The sequence below is a fragment of the Mandrillus leucophaeus genome, unplaced genomic scaffold, assembly GCF_000951045.1.
Source record: "Mandrillus leucophaeus isolate KB7577 unplaced genomic scaffold, Mleu.le_1.0 Scaffold1, whole genome shotgun sequence".
NCBI lineage: Eukaryota > Metazoa > Chordata > Mammalia > Primates > Cercopithecidae > Mandrillus > Mandrillus leucophaeus.
In genome coordinates, this window is record NW_012098097.1 from 4,967,855 (window position 1) to 4,986,689 (window position 18,835).

Here is an 18,835-nt window from a genome sequence, read left to right on the forward strand (position 1 = left end):
TTCCAACAGACAGCAACATGTACACAATTCTAAGGCTTCATCAGGTAGAAGGGGGTTCTGGTGTGGCCCTCAGCTAGCTCTCCGCAGTGTGCATGAACAGCAAGGTCCCCCAACAAAGGGCACCAGACATTCATTCCCTTATAGATTCTGTTTTCAGGTTACGTGCAATGACAGGACAGTTGCTAATCACCACCAAGACGGGGCCGTCCCAGAAGCATTCTGAGAAAGACACACTGGTTCTGTGAGCTCTGAAGCACCCTTAGTCTGTCCTGCCTGGAGGATCAATGTGGCCGGAGGACGAGAAAGACAAAAGAGGATAGACGGCTGAACCAGTCATTCCTGCCATGGTCAAGTTGTCCTTTCTTGGAGGGAGGAGGAAGACGGGAGGGAGCTAAGAGGCTGCAAGACAACAAGGAGACCCCGCAAAGAGCTTCAGAGGGCCCACGAAGAATGATCTCAAGCAGTATTAGCTGCTCCATGGCATGATACTGTCCCCGTTGGGTGTTCCCTGCGCTCTGTACCCCTCATGCCCTAACACCATCAGAACAGGAGGAAGGGTGCATTTGCTGTCTCTCTGTTCCTACCCATCTTCCCCTCTCCATTTCCTTTTTTTTTTTTTTGCTGCTGGGGCTGCAATCTGCCAGTGTGACCCCTGGTGGCTCTGCAGGCAGGAGGGTGAGGAGAGTGGCCCTCATATGAAGCCACAACCCCAATGAAAGAGGCTATTCTGAATCCGGGAGTCACACGGTTGTTGAGTATCAGTCCCTGAGATGTGGCACTGTGGCGCTTCACCTCACCACCACCATCAATGTCATTCTGTGGTAACGTGTGTGTGCCACTGTGTGCCACGGACACAAACACGCACATTCAATATCCCTCCTGCTTGGACCCTTCCCCCGCCCTCCCCTCCTCCCACTGGTCTCCCTGTTGCTCTCGGCTTCCCTGTAAAGAGGTCTTTTTCACACTGAGTTGTATCACAGCATGCTTTGCTCAAAACCCTGCCTGGCTCCCACATCCCTCAGAGGGAAGGCCCAAGGCCTCCGGGCCTGACCTGGTCTGGTGGTCACCGCCCCCTCAGCACTCAGCGCTCACTGAGCTTGATTCTCAAGCACACTATATACTCGCGCCTGCTTTGGGCCTTGATGTACCTGCTTCATCTGTTCCAAAGGCTCCAAAACATCCTCCTGCAAGTCTGTGCTCAAATGTCGCCTTCTCCGTTCAGCCCTGCAAACTGCCCTCCACCTCTCTCCCTGCGTTGCACACTGGAGCTGCCTTTCCTGCCTCTGTCTTTTTTTTTTTTTTTTCCTCCATAACACTATCACCTCCTTACATACTAGATAATTTACATACTTACTATTTTTTACTGTTTAGCCTGCCCCACCTTGACAGCCAGTGTGGCTGCAGGACAGGAAAGGCAAAAGAACAATGATGGCTGACCCAGTGCTTCCCGTCTTTCCTGGCCCCATGATATGGTTTGGCTCTGTCCCTATCCAAATCTCATCTTGAATTGTAGCTCCTATAACTCCCAGTGTTGTGGGAGAGACCTGGTGGAAGATAACTGAATCATGGGGACAGTTTTCCACATCCTGTTCTCATGGTAGTGAATAAGCCTCACGAGATCTGATGGTTTTATAAGGGGAAATCCCTTTTGCTTGGTTCTCATTCTCTATTGCCTGCCACCATGTAAGACGTGCCTTTTGCCTTTTGCCGTGATTGTGAGGCCTCCCCAGCCGTGTGGAAACGTGAGTCCATTAAACCTCTTTTTCTTTATAAATTACCCATTCTCAGGTATGTCTGTATCAGCAGCATGGAAATGGACCCCTATACCCCATTAGAAGCCAAGCTCCATGCCAGCAGGACGGAGCCTGTTTTGTTCAGTGCCTGTTCTCTGCCTAGAGCAGTCCCAGCGAACAGTGAGTGTCCTGTAAATATCTATTAGGTGAGTGAATCAATGAATGAACTGATGAACAAGTGAAGGGTGGAATTGCTGCCACTCACGGGGAGGGGGCTATGCATCTTATGGAATGAGCTGGTCTTCAGGACGGGGTTCCCTGGGGAGGGGGGGAGAGGGCTGGCAAAGGCAGAAGGTGCTGCTTCCAGAAAGGCAGGCCCACAGTTTGCCTGGAAATCCCCTTGGCATCACTCATCAACCCCCACCCCAAAACACATCCAATCCCAAACAGTAGCTGAAGAGTAACTTCAACCATAGACTCTCTTTCCAGGCCCACGCTCCCACCGTTGAGTGCATGCCGTCATCTGGGCCCCTACTGCATGCTCCTTGGATCCCAGGATGACCAGTAAAGAAAGGATGATGGGGGATGAAAGAGATCCCCTCTTACCCTCATCCCACTCTCAATGCACTAGCTGGGAAGGCAGAGCCAGCACTGCAGGTGAAGCTCTGAAGGTGAGATGGTGGGCAGGTAAAGGAGCTGCCAGTCCCACGGTCCCATGGCTGTGGGGTTTTAAGCAGGTGAGGTACACAGATGGTGACACAGGGAGCGGGTGTGCTGAGCATGGTGGCAGGCTGCAGTCGAGTCCAGTCTTGGGGTGGGATACAGACCAGGTGAGCTGGGCTGAAAGGATCCAAATGTGAGTGGGAAGTGATGGGAAGTGAGACGGAGTGTCCAGTGAGATTTGGTTGCTGGGACAATAAACAGAGAGCCATGATGGGTTTTTTCTAATAAGAAAATGCCATGTCCAATGCTGGATTTCAGAAAGAGGCTTAGGGAAGAGACCAATAGGATTACTTTGGGGAGGAAAGACTTGGAGTCCAAAGGCTGGGGCCCCTTGTGGTTATCCCAGCTTGTTCTATGAAAGCCAACACCAGAGGGGTGGCTGGGAGAGGGAGGGGAAGGATCAAATGGAAAATTGCTGTGGAGTCATTGTCAGGACTTAGTATTCTAGTGGGTGGGGGAGTTAAAACCAATGTCCACCTTCCTTCTACTTGAGCTGCGTGGAATAAGATAAAGATAAATAAGGAAGGGAACTAATAGGCATCCACTATGACCTAGACTTCGGATTTGGTTATTTCATTCAATTCTCAACCTCCCCTGAGGACAGGATATTAGCATCAGCATCTTACAGATGAGAAAATTGAGGCTTTGTAATTTACCTAAGATCATATCCAGAGCTAGGGAGACTGTAAAACACAGAAAAAAAAACCACTGACATTCATTGTAAATGCATAATACATCCCAGGCACTGAACTGTGTATTCTCCCATTTCACTTCAAAACATGGAAGAGATTATTTTTATTATCTCCATTTTATAAATGTGGAAAGCATAGTTCAGAAAAGTGAAGGTCACCAGCCCCAGGTCACAAAGCAAAGACGCAGCGGAAATGGGATTTGAACCCAGGGCATCCGGGTCTACACTCTACCGCTATACTAGACTGATAGTGACAAATTTGCAACATAATCTGTCTAGTTCCAAAAATGTGTTTGCATTGTACAGCAACTCAAGCAGGATTAGCTGCTCCATGGCGTAATGTCCCCATTGGGTGTTCCCTGCACTCTGTACCCCTCATGCCCTAACACCATCAGAACAGAAGGAAGGGTGCATTTGCTTTCTCTCCTCCTACCCATTTTCCCCACTCCCTTTCATTTCCTTCGTTGTTGTTGTTGTTGTTGTTGTTGTTGTTGTTGTTGCTGCTGCTGCTGCTGGACCTGCAATCTGCCAGTATGACCCCTGGTGGCTCTGTAGGCAGCAGGGACAACCCTCTCCCAGGCTTCATGCTACTGGAGATGATTTGCTTCCAATCAAATCTGACCACGTTCTGAGCTTCCAGCTTAGTACTTACAACTGAGACAACCAGTGCTGTAACCGCTGTGGATGGTGGAATCTAGACAACCCTGGGCAAACCCAGCCCTTGCAGTAGGAGAGCGGCCCCTTGTTCCACATCCTGTTTTATTGGGAGCAGACTTCAGTTGGCAGCATGCCAGAAAGCCCTGATATCCCATTTAACCCCATGGACAGTCTCTGTGTTTCTGAAGGCCAGCAGGTGCAATCCACCTGTTTATCTCCTGGACCCGCAGGCTTTGAGTCACCTGCCTCATGTTCTCCCTGCAAACTACAAGACCTCTTTGCCCTGCAGTAGACTCAGTGTGCTCAGGGCAGGTAGCAGGACCTGTTGCATGGTGCCCCGGGGAGCTGGGAAAATTCATAGTCACTCGAAACAGCAATAGATCCCAGCAACAGTCCAGGCCTGGCTTCCTCACTCGTTAACTGTGTGACCTTGGGCAAGTGACTGAACTTCAGTCTCCCCATCTGTAGGTTGGGCATAACAGGACCTGACGGCTAGAGTTGTAAGAGGTGAAAATGAGTTGATTCAAGTAAAAGCCAGGACCACAGAGCCTGGCCTGAATTAATTGTGATGACTGTTTGTACTTATTAGCCCGTGTCTCTGGGTCTCTCCGATGGCTAACTGCAAAGCTCCTGCCTGCCAACTGCTGCTCTGAGCTGGGGGCTTTAGGGATGTCTGGGCAAAGAGTTGCACTGAAGAAGGAGCAAAACCTCGAAGCAAGAAGAGCCACAGGGAGGCAGCTGTACTATGACTGCCAAGAGCAACTCACCTCTTTCTTGTCTTTCCTGGTACAAAGCACCCACCGAGTCAGCCAGAAACCTCTGATTCCGCCTAGAAAAATAAGAGAAGAGTTACACCAGGAAACAAGATAATGAAACTCATCTTGAAGCTTAAATGTGGACGGAGTGGTTCCTCAGTACCAGACAGCTCCCCACAAGCACATAAGAGTTTAATAGCTGTTTATTCTTCCATATAGACTAAAACTACATTCATCAGAAAAAGGGGAGTAATTCATTTCCTATGCCAGTTACGGATACACCAAACTGAAGAATATTTTCAAAGAAATACAGCTTATTATGATCACAAACTTGACCTAGAATAAACTACGATGTAAATGGATATTTACACTGGATGGTAATTTTTTCAAGTTATAAAAATACTTAAGTTTACAATGGACATTTACTACAAAACTATCTAATGCCACAGTGCCAAGTTGTTCTGTTTTTATTGGGTCTTTTACTCCTATGATCCTATTTCTGAATTTTTATATGTTCTAATTTATTATATGTCTGAATTCACTGAATGGGATGACATATGAGGAGCGTCTAGTACCATGTCTGGTCCCTGTTAAGCACTCAATAAATATCAGCTACTCTATTATTAATTATACGTTCCTGTGTGGGTTTCTCTTTCATTCCACCCATACAATTCCTGAACAAACATACACAGATATCAGCATAGTTTCTGCTGCTAAAATAGATATTCAATCTTTAAACTCAACCTCTGTTCAATCTAATTCCGACACCAGGAAGAGTAGTATTTCAAAAGGTGTTTAAAGATAATCGCCCCATTCTAACTTTCCCCATCATTAGGCTCAAAGAAATCACTCTAGACCCTTAGGTTGGCAAATGAAAACAGAGAGAAGAAAGAAAAAAGGGAAAAAGAATACCATCAGATTTGAAACAGAAAACTTGTAACCTTCACACACAAGAGAAAGGATTGTCTCTGGCTGGTGTTTGTTCTTTTGCTGGGTGTACATTATACATTATCACTCCGGTAGTTTCTGAGTTACTGAGGACAGGGCTGAGCTGGTACCCTGCGGCCAACTCCATCAACCAGCACCTACCACCAGATCAGATTGGAGGTCCCCCTGGGCTCCGGCACCCCCAACTCCCACAGCAGCAATACATGTTTGCTGGGTCTGCCTCCCACTATCACACCCATGAACTTAACCCAGGACCAACCTCGAATGCATAGGCTCTTGAATGCAGGGCAAAGGAGGTTGACAGTTTTAGCCCTGATGAATCATGCAACACTTGGGACCTAACTGGCCAATGCTGGACCTACCCTGCAAATGCTAGAAAACTCACCAAAACAGAGCAAGCAAAACTTCACAAGACCCACCAACTCCAACCCTGGCATCTGGAATGGGTTGCTGTTTCTACTTTATACAAAGCCATCCCCATGCGCAACCCATTTTCAGTTTGTTATTAGGTGGAAAGCATCCAATAAACTCATTCAAGCTAAAGCCCACCTGAATGGATGTAGCTTCAGTGTTACCCCTCCATGGGGGATGCACATTTTATCTTGACTCAGTCTTGACTCTTCACCCTGTCCCCGTGAAGCCTCAATTCTGCCAATGTAATAATCGCAGGGATTGGGGAGAGAGAGTAGTGGGACACTGGAGAGGGATCCTTTTGAAATCCTACAGTGTGGAATAGGCGAAAGAGGGGAGGCAGAGGCTTACAACCGAGGCTCTCAGACCTGGCTACTCATGGAAATCCCTGCCCCCTCCCCTGGACAGCTGGAAAATCATTCTGAAGCCTGAGCCCCACCCCAGAGGTTCTGATTGCTATAGGTGAGGCCTGGGCACTAGGATTTTTTTTTTTTCTTTTTTAAGTTCCCCAGGTAAGTTTAATAAGTAGCAGACTCTGAGGATCATCTGGCCATCTTGCTGAAATTTTGCATTCGGGGGGTCTGGGGTGGCAGCCTGAGACTCTGCCTTCCTAAACTTCTCCTGGATGAACCCAGCGCTGGGGGTCCTCAGAACATTCTGAGCTGCAAGGACTTAGAGGTATCCCCTCTTGCCCCTCCTATGCCCCTGAGGAACCTCAGGCAAGCTGACCACACCCCTACCTCCAGCCACAGCTTTCTCCTCTGTGTTGGAAAACACCACTTTTCCAGGAGGCCCCAGAGACGTGCCCCGTTGACTTCTCAAGTGCCAACTGGGTAAGAGACATTACTCATGTCCCAAGAGACAGCTGCCCCCTTCCCCCTTTCCTGTAATCCTGTTCGAAGCAGTCCAGCTTGTACCCTGAAGTGCACCTGGATCACTGCATTCAACACAATGGTTTGTTTCTGCTCTGGTCCTTAAAGGGAGTAGGGGTCTCTTGCCTGCTGGCTTTTTGCATCGGCAGGTTGACCAGGGCCACCAAGACGCAGGGCCGCCCAGGGAGCCTGACTCTGTCCGGGGCCCACTGGCCTTGGCATCTGCCCTGTGAAGCTCTTCCGTGACTTCACACACACCTCCCCACCACGTAGCACTGCCCTTACTGTCCTTGCCGCGGACGGCGGTGGGACAGGGAGTGGATGGCACTCCCTCGGAAAGAGGCCAACAGCAGCACGCCACACCCGACTCCAAACCTCTGAGGGAGGCCACAGACTGCAACTGGCTACCCACAACCTGCCCCCAAGGGTCCCTCCCTGCCTCCCGCACCCCCCGCCCCACCCCTCCCAGTTCCTTCCAGACATTCCCAGGGATGCCTGGAGCCATACACCACCTAGTGGTTCCCAGCTCAACACCAGCAACAAGACACCTCCAACCAAGAGGGAAGAGCCCTCTCCTCCAGGACACCTTAGACTGAGGAACCGGGAAATAAAAGGTCCAGCAGGTGAGGCCGCAAGGAGACATTAGGCTGGAATACGTCCAGTCCCACAAACTCGCCACCTTCTCCAAAAAGTGCACCAGGAACGCAGGAGGCCATGCTGGAAAAGGCTGCCACACGCTACAGGAGAAGACCAGGGCGGAAAGGGAAAAATACCTGGAACGGGAATGGGATGTCAACACTTTATGAGCTAGAGCCCCCTCTTTGGCCAGAATAAGAATTGCAGGTTGGGGGAATTCTTGGATATTCTGGATGGGTCCAAAATCAAGGTGGAGTGATTTCAACAAAACAGGCCAAGTAGTCAAGAAATCAAACCACTGGGTCCAATTTCTAGAACCCTACCCAAGGCCAACACATCTACTGGACTCCCAATACTTTTAGGGGGCCCAAGAAAATGTTCTAATTCCTTTTAAAACCAGAATGAATAAAATGACAGTAATACGAATGCCTAGATAACAACGAATCCAGCCTGAATTCTATTCATCCTTGTATCACTGTAATTGTAAAATACAATATTTATTTATTTATGTATTTATTTTTGAGATGGAGTCTCGCTCTGTCCCCTAGGCTGCAGTGCAATGGCGTGATCTCGGCTCCCTGCAACCTCTGCTTCCCAGGTTCAAGTGAGTCTCCTGCCTCAGCCTCCCAAGCAGCTGGCACGAGCCACCACACCTGGTTAAGTTTTGTATTTTTAGTAGAAACGGGGTTTCACTATGTTGACCAGGCTGGTCTCAAACTCCTGATCTCATGTGATCCACCTGACTTGGCCTCTCAGAGTGTTGGGATTACAGGCGTGAGCCGCTGTGCCCGGCCGTAAAATACAACGGTTTTGTTTTTGTTTTTGTTTGAGACGGAGTCTTGCTCTGTCGCCCAGGCTGGAGTGCAGTGGCGCGATCTCGGCTCACCGCAAGCTCCGCCTCCCGGGTTCACGCGATTCTCCTGTCTCAGCCTCCCGAGTAGCTGGGACTACAGGCGCCCGCCACCGCGCCCGGCTAAGTTTTTGTGTTTATAGTAGTAGAGACAGGGTTTCACCGTATTAGCCAGGATGGTCTCGATCTCTTGACGTCGTGATCCGCCCGCATCGGCCTCCCAAAGTGCTGGGATTACAGGCGTTAACCATCGTGCCTGGCCCGTAGAATACAATTTTTAATGTTTTATTTTTATAGAGGAAGGGGTCTAGGAAGACAAAAGTGTCAAAGATCAAGAACATCATCATGTGGTTCTGAATTTACCTACTTTTTTTTCCAGTCTCCAAACTTGTCAGCCTTTACTGAAACCCCTTGTTGAATGCTCTTTCTCGGAGACCCCCACTTGAGCCAGGGGACCCACCCCCACCTGCCTGCCATAGGTTCATCCTTTTTACTCCGGGTTCTATTGAAAGTTTTCTGACCCACTCCAGGCAAGTTCATCCCAGGCCCCGGCACCCTGGGCCTGTTTCTGGACAAGCAGAAGCTCCAACAGCTGCCACCCCCGCCTGTGTGTGAGAAGTGCAGGCTGGCAGGATGGAGCAGCAACTCTGAAGGCCAAACACACACACTCAGCCCCCTGCAGCATAAACACGGAGCATACATCACACCCAGGCCTATAAAAGATAATTATACAATCTGATCTGGCAAATTAGTGCCACAGAATGTCTAATTCTCACAATGAATTCCAGGGTTGGATCGGCAGGAAAAATTAACCTGGATCTTTATTGGGATTTGCCCCCAGGTCAAGATTAGGGTTTATTTATCTCCTTTATTTTCCTGTTGCAGGAGGGTGGAAGGCCTTCTCTCCTGCCCGCCCCTCCCCACCGCATCCAGGCTTGGCTTTTTGATAAGCAGGCTGCCCGGTGATCTTTCCCACACACTACCTGACCCAGCTCAGCTAAAATCAAAGAAAGCACCAACTAGGAGATATGTGTGATTTTTTTTTTTTTCATAAGGAAGAGAAGTTCAGGTATCCCATATCAAGGGATTCACTAGTTGGAACAAACTCAATACAAGGTAAACAAAAGAATGAACATTTCCAGATGGCAATGTACCTCCTAATTATTCTGGCCCGGCTCTGAAATGTTTACTTGGAGAACACTCACATATACACATTTCTCCAAACACCTTTTTCTTTCTTTCTCTCTTTCATTTGCTCTTCCTTTCCAAGGAGTCTTTCCAGAGGAGATAGTGATTAACAGGAGTCGGTGCTCATCTCGTATGCTCATTAAAGAGCTAGATCACCAAAGAATTGTTACCGCAACGCCAAGACAAGTTGACACCAAGCAAGGATTATCTTTCATCTAACAAAAACAAACCTGATGGCAGGCCGGCAAGTTTTCTCCTCTCTTTTACTGTCTTCCTGGGGGTTTCCCCTGCGGAAGATCATTCCCTATCCAACCTCCCAAGTCAGCCCTGCAATGACCACACACCCAGAGCTTGAAAGACAAGGCTCCGGTCAATATAGAGGGTTAGCATTCACCCTTTCAGCCTACAGAAAATGGGAGTCTGTCAGAGAAATAACACAAGCTTCCCTGCATCTAATACCCATGTGAGCTACTCACAAAATTCTTAAAAAGTGCCTCTCTCTGAGACTGACCTGGGTGAAAGAGAAACTGTGCTTTTCTAGCCTTACCAGTGGAGGGTTACGGTATTTTGCTCTGGCATGGGCACCAAACTCTTCCACTTTGGGCTAAGGTTTATCATATGTGGGCAACCTCACCCAAACAAATATATATACAAGGGTAGAGGTGTGTATGTGTGTGTGCCTACATGTGTGCATATATATATATTTTTGTTTTCAAGGACAATGACATTATGGAAAAACAAACCAGTTCTACACAACTGCTTCTGACTTAAAGCAATGAAAATGTTGTTTTCTTGTGCCTCGCTCAGAGGGATTCTAGGTGACCCAGTGAGAGGTGGTGGAAAGAGAGACTGGAACGTGCAAACCTACCATCAGCTGGAGTGCAATCTTTGTAGAGTTCTAGCCAAATCACAAACTCCAGCTCCAAACTGGGTGAGACGAGCGTGCACTTTTTGCAAGGAGATAAACACCCACTCCCTGCACGCTACATTGAGGAGTCTCACAAGGAGCTGAGAGAGAGCAAAGAAACATATCCCTCTTCCTGAAGGTGAACACAGGAAGATGCAGGCTTCATTCTGAACAGCCATCCATTCTAGGTGTGAATAGAGGCCATGGATGAGGAGTAAGAGAACGCTAAGGAGTCAGAAAAAATGCTGCAGACACAAGGACAAAACAATCTCAGCATATTATCAAATGATCAAAATCATGTCACACATGCATGGGTTCTACAGGCAAAGAGTTGCAGACTAAAATCTTAAGTCTAGACTTTTTTTTTTTTTTTTTTTTTGACACGGCGTTTCATTCTTGTTGCCCAGGCTGGAGTTCAATGGCACAACCTCAGGTCACTGCAACCGCTGCCTCCCAGGTTCAAGTGATTCTCCTGCCTCAGCCTCCAGAGTAGCTGGGATTATGGGTGTCCACCACCACACCCGGCTAATTTTTTGTATTTTTAGTAGAGACAGGGTTTTGCCATGTTGGCCAAGCTGGTCTCAAACTCCTGACCTCAGGTGATCCACCCGCCTTGGCCTCCCAAAGTGCTGGGATTACAGGTGTGAGCCACCACACCCAGCTTAGTCTAGACACCTTCTGGGTGTCTGTTTTCTCAACTGAAAAATGGGGATAGCTGTAGTGACTACTTCTTGCCCCTTGTAAACCCTCTACAACCATAACTGTTATTTTTATTTGAGGATGTAAAATATGACTATGCTTTTTTCTATATTGCTTCTCTCTATCTAATTAATTCTAAATTAAACTGTGTATTCAACTGCTTTGCATATTTCCTGCACTATAGCAAGTAATCCATAAATGTTAGCTATTGCTAATACTGTAAAAAAAAAATTATAGAATTGCATGGGTTATAAAAGCAAACTTGGAAGAAGGAAGCAAAAGGTTAGCATTAGTTATCTCTGGGTAGTCAGTTTAACAGTGATTTGTTTTCCTATTTTTACATGTCTAAAATAAACAGGCATTGTTTGATGAAGACCAAAGTGTCATGGTATTTAAAAGATAATAAAAATAAGATGGACATTCATTGTTTTGAACTAGAAATAAAACTATTAAGTGAACTTAAAAAAAAAAAAAAACAGTAAAAACAGAAGCTACAGACTTGTTTGCTACATCAGAGATGGATCAGAAATCAAGGATAAAGAGTATCCCCAAAAGGGTACTCTTGGGACCACCAACATGACCCAAAGTGAGACAAGAGCCAGACACACCCAGATGGCAAGTGCTGCTGTCAATTACAGGGATGGGAGGACAGTTCTTTCCACTGAATGATACAGTCAATATTGGCTTGAATGTGAACGTGACTGAGAATCCTAACCCAGCTGACAGGCTGCAGGCCACACGGTTGAACAGACCTGCTCTGTGGCATTTCCCAAATACCTGTGCCATTATAGACAGACGGTTCTCACAACACCCGCCTTTCGGTTCAGGACCTACAGCCCCTTGCACTTCCCCACGCCTGTTACACAAGCCCAGGCTGGGAGCAGAGGCCATGCTAGAAATACGGGGTCTGTGGCCCCACATGAGCCCAGGAAAGCAAGAGTAGACTTGATCCTCAGATTCCTTCTGCTAACTCTTCAGGCCTCCCAAGAAGGTGGGAATTCAGGTGACAAGGGGGTCTCGCTCAGGTGCCCAGACCTCCGAAGCTCCCCCTTACTTTCTTGGCTCCCCTTCTTCCTCCCAGGTCCAGCACAAAGGGGAACCCGAGGCTCAGTCCTCAGCCCATCCTAATTCCTGTTGCTTCCCCTTTTCCTTGAAGATGTCCCAAACCCCTGTCCCGGACTTTTTTCCTAAGCCCCATTTTGCCAAATGCCTACAGGGCAGGCTGATGACTGATTCCAGCCAGGATCTCAAATTCACCACATCCAAACAAATCCCCATACATCCTCAACCAGGCTCCTCTCAGCACCTCCCCATTTCAGGGAACTGAACCTCACTCTCTTGGTCACCCAGATGGGATGCCCTCCCCTCCCATAAAGCTCATCACTGGATCCAAGCACCTCTGCTAATGCTGTTCATGATCCATCTTCTCTTATATTCCTATGACCATCAGGTCTGGGATATTCCCATAATAATAATGTCATATATTCCTTCCCTTCCTTTCCCTCCCCTTCCCTTCTTTCCCCTTCCCTCCCCTTCCCTTCTCTCCCCTTCCTTTCCCTTCCCTTCCCTTTCCTTTCCTTTCTTGCTCCCTTCTCCGCTGCCCCCCCACCACAACCAGCACTCCTTCTCCTTCTTTCTTTCATTTTTATTTTTGAGACAGAGTCTTGCTCTGCCACCCAGGCTGGAGTACAGTGGCCTGATCATGGTTCACTGCAGCCTCAACCTTGTAGGCTCAAGCAACCCTTGCGCCTTGGCCTCCCGAGTAGCTGGGACTACAGACCTGCACCATCAGGCCCAGCTAATTTTTAAAATTTTTGTAGAGATGGGGTCTCCCTATTTTGCCCAGGCTGGTCTTAAACTCTTGGCTTAAGCCATCCTCCCACCTCAGCCTCCCACAGGGCTAGGAATACAGGTGTGAGCCACCGCACCTGGCCTCATCTCTTCACATATGTTCCTTTACTCAATTTCCTCGACAATCCTCCTTCATCTTGCATCATTTCTTATCCTGTACACTGCTCTTCCATTCGCTATCTCTGTTTCCACGCTGGAAATCTCCAAGATCTTTGATGCCTCAGGGTCTTTGCACTTGCTGTTTCCTTAGCTTGAAACATTTTGCTTAACTTCCAAAGTCTCCACTCAGACCACACTTCAGAGCCTAATCTAAAATCATTCTTGTTTATTTCATTTTGGTTTGTGTCTCTGTCCACGAGACTGTTAAGATCCTTGAGTGCAGACAGCTTGTCTGTTTTATTCTCCATTTTACAATCAGCACCTGAAACGGGCCCTTTTGGGGTTGAACGAATGAATGAACACGAGCATCTCTGGGTGAAAGATACGGCAAGGAGGTACAGGAAGATTTAAGACTTGCTCAGGGTCCTATGGCTGGTAAGCGACTGTGTCAACCTTTGCACCAAGGTTCTCTAGATCCAGGGGTAAAGCTGTGAGTGACCTTCTACTGTTAAAGCAACACCCCATGTGGCTCCTTGATTTCAGATTTGCCTGTTCTGGTTCCTTCTACAGAGTTTTCCCAGCTGATCATTCTAAAACATCAATTAGTTCTTCCAGTCTCTGCTAAGTAGTTGTCAAGGGCTACCTACTGCTTTCCACGTACAGACCCAACCTCTCTGCCCGAGGCCAGAGATGAGAGGCCATCTATACTCTGACCCCTTCTCTTCCCTCTCCAGCCTTGTTTGTAAGATGTCCCTGTAGGCATCTTATCTCATCTCTACCCCGCCCAACACTAAAGCTCACTGCTCCCCACCACCTGTGACACCTTCCCTGCTTTGCCTCTCTGCAATACCTTCCCTTGAAGCCCACCCCAAGTCCCACCACCCATGAAAAGCCTCCTGATTTTCTGGCCCTTGGTGAAGGCTCATACTTGAGCCACAGGGTTCACTGCCTATGTCCCACACTTAGCAGTAAGCATAAGATAATGGGGGACCAGGCGTGGTGGCTCATGCCTATAATCCTAGCAATTTGGGAGGACAAGGTGGGTGGATTGCCTGAGCTCAGGAGTTCGAGACCAGCCTGGGCAACATGGTGAAACCCCGTCTCTACTAAACTACAAAAAAATTAGCCAGGTGTGGTGGCGTGCACCTGTAGTCCCAGCTACTCTGGAGGCTGAAGTACAGGAATCACTTGAACCCTGGGGGTGGAGGTTGCAGTGGGCTGAGATCGCACCACTGCAGTCCAGCCTGGGCAACAGAGCAAGACTCTGTCTCCAAAATAATAATAATAAGATAATGGGAAACAGGCTATCCATCCTCTTGCTCCAAAAAGACCTTAAATTCCTTTAGGGTGGGTAATAGGCCTCATGTGTTTGAATTCCCAGAGCCTAGCATAGTGTACAACTCATTCTTTGGAGTAGCCCTGGTTAACTGAGAGCATGCTATGCCCTTGGCTCTGTGGTCTGTGGTCCTCCACCAACCTGTACAGACAACCTCTGCAATAGCAGAGCTCTCTGGAGACTGCTAAACTAGAAGGGCTGGACTTTCTGCTCTTGGTGGCTTGTCCATCCCTCTAGTCTTTCCCAATCCACCTCCACCTGGAGCTGCTAACGACTGTCCAACTTTCAGCTCTCTCCTGGTCTTCCTAGAGCAGAGTAGTCACTAACTTGAACTTACAGATGGAGCCCAACCCACTGTGCTTTAAAAAAAACAAAAAGTTTATGAGCCCATCGGGGGTTTTCTCCTTTAAAATCACATCTTTGCCCCTAGGGATACCCACTGAATAAGGTGTCTGTAGCCATCAGCAAAGCAGAGGCCACAGAGGCCGAGCATCCCCTGGCAGAGATCATGATGTCACTGTGGTCAAACGCTGCTCCCAGCCTGTGAAGGCGGAACCACAGAAGGTGTCCTAGGCCCAGGTCCACCAACCTCATGCCAAGCCTTAGCCCCTATGTCTCGGTTTCACCATGTTTAAATGGAAAATAAAATGCTCCACTCAAAAACACTTTTCCAATGATATTTTAAGGAAAAATGAGATCACAGAAAATTAGGGAGGTAAGTTTAAATGGTGTGACCCCAAGCAACATTTTTTTTTTTCAAAGAATCCCAAGAGGCTTGTTCACCAGAATGGTGGGAGGGGTGGGGAAGGACACTGGGGAAGACTGTAAGCCCCAGAGACCACCTGCACAGCAGCAACACTTACGCTAACGTGAAATGCTCACAATGCTACAAAAACCCACACCTATTGCACACAGCTCTGTCCTCCCCGGTCCTCATGCGCAACCAGACCCTGAGGTCCTTAGGTCTGTAAAAGCTGCCGACCGGCCAGGTCAACATCTGTCCCTGCCAGAGATACCAAATGTTTCCTAAACCCACCCCAAGCCCAGCTCACTGAGCTATGAATAGTTATTAATGTTAACTCACGGCATTAATTAAAAAACGTTCAGCCAGGCAAATTCTCATACTTTTAAAAAGTCATTTGGGTAATCGCCTTTCCATGCCGCAAATTTTCCAAACGACTGACAGGTTGACATTTCACAATGTTGTTTGTTTTAATCAAGAAGGGGGGGAAAGTCAGTGTGGTTCCCCAGTTCATTTTTCAGGTGCCTTGATTTATTGATTGGTAAATCCCCACTTAATAGCTATACAGCGAGGCTGGGGATGAAGGTGGCTCCCGCCGCCCTGGGTTGGTGTCTGGGCTGGGGAGGAGGGAAATGTCCGCAGGGCCATGCCCCAGCCCTTCCTCCCCCTTCTCTTGAGTTTTAACACCCAGCCCCCAGGGACCAGGGCCACACTGCATGACTCCCAACGCTTATTTCAGAGGCTCACCCTCCCTACCAGACAAGGGCGACTTCCTGAACCAACACCGAAGGCGGTGGTGCTGGTTCAGCAAACTCAGGAGTCAGGGGCAGTGTGGACTAAACCCTTGGTGGTTTTCCAACCTAGTTCTTCAAAGCAGCAGAACCCACAGTCAAGCCAGTTCTATGAGTATGAATCCCATCTCCACTGTTTATCATCCTTGGACAAATGCTTTAACTTCTCTGTGCCTCAGTTTCCTCATCTGTCAAAAGTGGATATAATAATACTATCTACCTACAAGTCTGTTCTGAGGGTGAAATCAATTAATATTTGTAATGCACTTGACATGGTTTGGCTGTGTCCCCACCCAAATCTCAACTTGAGTTGTATCTCCCAGAATTCCCATGTGTTGTGGGAGGGACCCAGGGGGAGGTAATTAAATCATGGGGGCCAGTCTTTCCCATGCAATTCTCATGATAGTGAATAAGTCTCACGTGATCTAATGGGTTTATCAGGGGTTTCCACTTTTGCCTCTTCCTCATTTTCTCTTGCCACCACCATGTAAGAAGTCCCTTTTTCCTCCCATCATGATTCTGAGGCCTCCTCAGCCGTGTGGAACTGTAAGTCCCATTAAACCTGTTTTTCTTCCCAGGCTCAGGTATGTCTTTGTTAGCAGCGTGAAAACGAACGAGTACAGCACTTCAAACAGTATCTGCAGTAAAGTAAATGCTGTGTTTGTGTGGGTTTAAAAACCTCCCTCGTCCCTCCCAAACTGTAATCCAGGACCCCAACAGTCAACTGACAACAGAGTTGGATGTGCCCTGGCTGACGTGAGCAGGACAGGTTGGACCTCACCCATCGCTCTGGTGCCCTGTTTCCCCAGGGCACCACTGATGCCTCTCCAAGGCCCAACCAGGCCCAGAGCACACGGTTTGAAAGCCACTGCTTATTCTAAGGACCGAACATCTTCAACTTTCTACTGGACACACACGCCTGGCCATGGCAAGAAGTCTTTTATGGAAAGCCAAACGCATTCTCCTGGCAAGGCCACACGGAGCACTCCAGGCTCCCTCTCCAGGTGTCCCCCCACCCCCCGTGTCTGGCGGCAAATGGCTAATGACAGATGGGCAGCCAGGGGAGGCCTGAGGTTTGCACGGAGGCTCACACTCACCCCCCAGCGCATCACCACCAGGAGCACACTGCAGCCAAGCAGCCTAATGGAAACAGACAGCAGCGACCACACAGCCCTTAGGGAAGAAGGAGTTTTCTTAAAGAAAAAAAACATCACTAAGCCCTCAGGCAACCTTATAACAACAAAAGACAAGAAACTAGCGGGCAAAGACCTCTCTCTACAATCACCCACACACCATAAGGTATTTCAGTATTGATGGAACACCTACTATGTGCCAGGGATTAGACCAGGCACCAGAAATGCAAAGAAGAGAAGGCAGCTTCTAGGCTTTCCAGAGTGGAAATCTACTAAGAAAGATGATGCCAACTAACACTTACATTTTGTGATATGGATTATATATGTGTATATTCTACATAATATATACATTAATATATAGAATATGATCCATGTGCACACTGAGGCTGGGGGAGAAGGTGGCTCCCACCTCCCTGGGTTATTGGGCGGGGGCATCTGAGCTGGTGAGGAGGGAAATGGCCACAGGGTCATCTGCCAAAGGGTTAACTTGGAAAGAAAGCTGTTGGGTGTATCTGAGTATGAATGGCAACTCTGGTATTCTTTAGCTGTGCCATCTTGGACACCGAGGTTTTTATAGCTTTTTAAGGCATGCACACCACCAGGCAGGCAGATAATAGGTGATCAATTAATCGCCAAGGACAGGAAATGAGAAAGCCTGGCAGAGGTGGTATGTGAATGAGGCCATAGGGAGGTACTTGGCTGTGCTCAAAGTCAGATGAGTAAATGAAAGGAGCTCACAGGAGTGCAGGGATCGCGTGGCCTCGGGCCTGCATTTACCCTGCTTTATCATCTCCATTGGCAAGATCTGAACCATCCTTCCTCTTCCTTCCTGTCTCTCTGGGGTGTCTGGAGACACAGGAGAACCAAGCTGCGGGGCAGTGGTCAAGGGATGGGGAAAGGTTGAAGATCTTCGATTGCAGAAGGAAAGCCAGCTAGGAGGTAAAGGATGATTCTTTTCCTTGCGGAAGCCATGTATGGGCAATGGTTGAAGGTGTCTTTGGGTTTATCAGAAAATCCTAACAGAAAAGAAATGATTTACCAGGTAAGAATGTGCAGATATTCTGAAACACTAAACTGAAATCCTAAAGCCCCATAATATGGCATCTTCTTTGCCAGGCTCGGCTGATTTTAAAGCCTCGTGCTGTGACCAGGAGCCTGATGAGAAGGTTGTTTAACTGGGTTCTCCTAATCTCAAGGCCACCCCAGAGCACAGGACGATGGGCCCCTCTTGGAACCAGGCAACCAGGGGAACCCAGGCCTGCTCCTCGTGTCACCCCACTGGCTTTTGTGCTGTGGTAGGAGTGTGGTTTTCAGAAAGTTACTTAAACCCAAAGTCTGAGATAAAGACAGAGATGGGAGCCTCAGTCATCCCATTCTAGGCTTCCGACATGGGACCTGTCAGTATCCCGGACACCTGCTAGCCCAACAGACATGATTAACCAGAGAGGAAGGCAGGGAGGAAGAAGGTGGGGAGCAAAGCAATAGAGGTCTGACCCTCCTCCTGAAAGTCTCAGAAACCCCAAACATGTGGTTCAACAGCCTCTTGAGGAGTATCACTTTGCACACTATGGCATGCGTATAAAGGAGCAAAGAATAAACATATGCCTTGCCTCCAAGGGCTTACAGTCAAATGCAGAAACTCAACATAGCCCAACTCCACAGTGCACATATACAGGCTGTAGAATCATGCATGAAACCAAGACACGTGCAAGCAAAGTTTTACCAACGTATGCAAGTCAAGGTTCAAGTTTATAACTGAAGAGGCGGAGATTGGGTATGCCAATTGCCTTAAATGTTTCAGGAAAAAAAAAAA

At 48.2% G+C, this 18,835-nt stretch overlaps 1 long non-coding RNA gene across 2 annotated transcripts in view; it reads right to left on the reverse strand.

Moving 5' to 3' along the window:
* Positions 1–18,835, reverse strand: part of LOC105552318 — a 198,609-nt gene that overhangs the window by 20,316 nt on the left and 159,458 nt on the right. Inside the window, exons 2-3 of one of the 2 annotated variants that reach the window (XR_001008033.1) lie at positions 7,467–7,563; positions 4,572–4,633 (exon numbers count right to left, since the gene is read on the reverse strand). This is a non-coding gene — a long non-coding RNA (uncharacterized LOC105552318). The remainder of the gene's footprint in view (positions 1–4,571; positions 4,634–7,466; positions 7,564–18,835) is intronic. The other variant, XR_001008080.1, reaches the window with a different exon arrangement.